The sequence below is a fragment of the Cryptomeria japonica genome, chromosome 11 (assembly GCF_030272615.1).
Source record: "Cryptomeria japonica chromosome 11, Sugi_1.0, whole genome shotgun sequence".
NCBI lineage: Eukaryota > Viridiplantae > Streptophyta > Pinopsida > Cupressales > Cupressaceae > Cryptomeria > Cryptomeria japonica.
In genome coordinates, this window is record NC_081415.1 from 6217447 (window position 1) to 6222122 (window position 4676).

Here is a 4676-nt window from a genome sequence, read left to right on the forward strand (position 1 = left end):
ATGAATGGAATGTATCCTCCCTTGCAATGTTCTTAGCTGACTGATGTTCTTTGGAGGTGACATTTTGATGATTGCCTTCACCTTTGTAGGATCAACTTCTATTCCTTTATCTGAGACAATGTATCCTAGGATTTTCCTAGAGGTTACTCTAAAGACACATTTTTTTGGGTTCAAATGGACCTTGTATTGCTCGAGCCTTGAGAAGATCTTCTCCAGGACCACTAGGTGATTCACTCTTATTAGGGACTTTGTTAGGAGATCATTTGCATAGTCTTCCATCAAAGTATCCATCATGTCATAAAAGATAGTGGTCATAACTTGTTGATATGTAGCTCTAGTATTCTTTAGGCCGAATGGCATCATGTTCCAATAGTAAATGTCCTATGGAAAAGTGAAGGCTATTTTGTGTTGATCCTCAAATACTATCTTGATCTGGTTATACCCGAAAAATCCATCCATGAGTGAGAGCATTGCATGTCCAACATTCATATCCACAATCATGTCAATGTGAGGAAGGGGGAATGTAATATCAAAAATCTTACGCCCTTGCGATTAATGTGACAAATAACGCCTTCATCCATGTCATCAGAGGTTGGGCTTCACCACCTTGTCTTGTTCTCCACTCGGATTATCCTTGTTAGCTTCGAGTAGAAGCATTACCAACTTTTCCAACTTGTCACCTTCAGGGACTAAGGCGCAACACAAAGATGTCCATGTGGTACGCTCGTGTCCCGTGAATTTGATAGTCCATAGGTAGTTGTTTGAGCGGTACACCTGAGCCCAGAAGAAATCGTAATGCCTCTGCATGTGCCCATTGACTTCCAGTTTCCTTCTAGGGCCTTTATCTTCCATTTTCAAAGGCATTTTGGGGGATTCTTTGGCGAGTTGATCTTTTTGCTGGTTAAGCTCTTGAAGACTGTTTTGGACAACATTCCACAAACACCACCATTGTTGCAGCGATTCAAAGACTTCGCATCAGCATTCCAACAAGCATCATAGAAGGGGAGTTCTCTCAACCTTTCTCTTTCATTTTCCAATATCGTTATTCTAATCTTTTATTACATTCTTTCTTGATCTTTCTTTTATTCTTGTGGCTATCTTGGGTTGTCTGTGGAGGTGGAAACACCAAAATAGGGGTCTAACTTAGGCAAACTCCAAAACACAATCCCCAATATTTTCCTTCTTGCATGTGTATAGGTACGTCATCGCAAAAAAGAATTCATCTTACGAGAGGCTTCATAGCGTGGACACTTTGTGAGATTTTCCATTTTCTTTTATTTTCTCATTTCATTTTGTAATATGAGTTATCAGTTTATTTTAGCACTTTTCTATTACTTTCTGAGTTATGTTGGTTCGTCTAGAACTTTCTACTCGGACTTTGTACTTTGTCCGTACAGGACGACAATGCGCTGCACTAGTGTTCTGACTCCACGCACTCGTCTCGAGAACAAAGGCCTAGCAGAGCCGTCCAAAGAGTCCTCTTGGATTTCTGACATCTTAGCATAATTCTATTATTCCCTAGATCATCTTAAAGGTACTTCGAGGAGGTATTGGAGGGATAGTTTGTTCTCAAGGATTCATCATCTTTGAGGTAGCAAATTTCCTCTGTTATAGGGAAATCATCTTTTGGACAAGCTTTTCTTAAGTCCTTGAAATATGTACAAATGCAGATGCCTTTAGTTGGTTTCTCCACTAGTACAATATTGGATATCCATTCTTCATAGTCAATTGGTCTGATGAAACAAATGTCTAATTTTTTTTTGAGTTCAACCTTTACTAATAGTGCAATTTGAGGATGCATTTTCCTTAGCTTTTGTTTCATTGGTTTGGCTCCTTCTGCTATTGTCAAGTGATGCATCACAAGATTTGGATCTAGTCCTAACATCTCTGCATATGACCATGCAAAGTTGATTTGTCTTTTTTGAAAGAATTTTGCAAAGCGAGGATCTTCTTTTGGAGTCAATGATGCTGCTAGGTGTATCATGTGAGGATTTCCTGTTGTTCCTAGATTTATTTATTTTGTTTCTTCCACAAGGATAGATGATCTTTCTTGCTTTGTACTGAATGAGAGAATGTCAAACCTTCCATCCTCGAGCGCCTCATAAAGGTTTTCACCATTGGATTTGTCCTGTATTTTTATTGTTTTTGGATCTAAAAGTGCCACAATGCGGTTTTCATTAGAAGATCCATTCTTGATTGTGATATTTTTGCAACTAAAAGGTTTGGCATTCTCTTCGAAGTAAGTCACACTGTTGAGTTCAATAGCAAACCCAACCTTGTGATCCCCACTTGGTATGTTATCTCAAAGTTTGAGGAAGTTATTGATCCCGTCAACATTTTGGAATATATCTAGGCATGGGGGATCTTGTTTGTCCTAGTCAATGAGTTGCGGATGTATAAGTGGCAATACGCTATCGACTAGGTTAAGGTCATAGGATGTGACGTTTAAGGTTAGAACAGAGGTATCAACGTCATCGTTGGTACTCTCCTTTTCATATTTAGGCTTAGGAGGCAATACATCTCTATCAGAAGGATATTGTGACTGTTGCGAAATAGGATCCCAAAAAGTTTCAATTCATAATTCTCCTTCAACTCTTTTATCTTCAAAAGTATTAAAAGCATCCCATTCAGATTCATTTGAAGCTAAAGAATCCCATTCATGTTCATGTAAATTGGTCTTAGAATCACTTTGAAAATCTCTGTTACTGCATCTTACAGGAGTCTTTAGGTGTGAAAGTTTTATCGACTGCTGCTGAAGGTATCGTATCTGATGGGGTTGCTGAGGCTGCTTGTGTCTGAAATGGACAAGATCTTTATCCTTGGAGTGATTGACCTTTGTGAAACATAACCCTTTTTCTTGTTTGTTGTATTTGTGGATTTCGATTGAGAAGTGCTTGCTTGACTTGGATTGTATCCTAGTCCTTTGAGCTGATTTCTAGGCTATAATGAAGGTTGCAAAGGTTCTTGCACACTCTTCTTTTGTAATCCTAAAGCACTATGTCCGTCATAACCCATCTTTTACATCATTGTAAATCCTTTACCATAGTTTTCTATTGCTATTTGTATAGGTTGTTTACCCTTGATTGACACATCTTTGTAGATCCACTTTGCCAAGTCTTCTTCAATATTTTCTTCATCTTGGCATCTTCCTGGGGGTGGACTTCTATCTTGAAGGTTGAGGGTTGCCATATGTCCGAGGTGAGAGAGGTAGTTGGCCAACACAAAAAAGTTGGCTAATGTTATATTCTCCTAGGCCTTCATCTTTTACCGTCATCTTCAGTTTGGCGTTTTTTGGTGTAGGGATTGGATTACTAGTGAGAGAAGCAGGGTTAACATAGGACAATGAGCAAGTAGATTCACTATTGCTAGGCACGATATATCAGGTTGATGCCTTATGTTGTTGCAAAAGGAAAATGGGTTAGCATCACCTAAAATTGTTATTTCAACTCCATTATGTAGAAACTTGATGCATTGATAGTAGGTTGAGGGTACTACTTGCATGGTATGTATCCAAAGTCTCCCTAGAAGAAGGTTATATGGGAGGGGTAGATCTAGGACTTGGAAAACCACATCCTTCACCACAGGTCCTACCTTGACTGGTAGAATGACACATCCTTTGGAGGATCGTTTTGCATCATCATAGGCCTTGATGGTGATCTTCTTTCTAAAATCCATTGCATTTTCTATGTATCCCAGTGTTGTTACTAGTTGCAATGTGCATATGTTCAGACTAGCTCCACCGTCTATCAAGACTCGCTTGACTCAGTATTTTTTTAATGAAACCTTGAATGTGAAGTGGAGCATTATGCGTTTGTTGTATGGATGAATCATCATTTTTAGTGAAAGTGAGGAAATGCATTGATTTGAGATTGCCCACCATGGTTTGAAATTGATCAGTATTAATATTGGATGGGACAAATGCTTCTTGAAGAGCTTTGTCTAAGATCGTTTTATGCAATGGTGACATCCACAAAATCTCAAGGATGGAAATTTGTGTAGACATCTTTTCTAGTTGGTCAACCAGGTTATACTGCTTTGGACCATATGTTGTTTTTGATGGAACACCTTGTAGTGTGACCTTGTTACGACGAGTAACAACATTGCATTCAAGATTATTGGCTTTGATAGTTATCACTGCAATGTGTTCAATATCTTCAGTTATATTATTGATAGTATAATCGTAGGATGCTCATGTATAATTGGTCTTATTGTTATTGTTCTTCCCTTGATGGGAGGTACTTACCTTTTCATATGATGGAAGTGGATTTTTGAACATTGTATGGTTAAAAATTGAGCTTTTTGGGTTGATGCCATCAATTACTACTCCTTGATCAATATGATCTTGGATGATGTTCTTCAAGTGGTGGCAGTTGTTTGTTCTATGACCTTTTCCTTTTTGAAATTCACAATATTCATTATCCTTCCACCAGGGAGGTTTCACTTGAGGCTCATAGTTGGATGTCGTCAAAAGCATGATAAGATTGAATGATACAAGCTTCCTTAACACCATTTCGATAGGTTCCTTAAAATGTGTGTAAGTCTGATTTGGTTTGTATGTAGTGTACCTGCTCTTAAGTACATCTTGTTGAGTATTTCTCACTTGGTTGTTTGTGGGGTTATTGTTCATGTTTGGTCTTGACAATGTCACAACAGGTTGTGTGATTTTCACAGTTCTA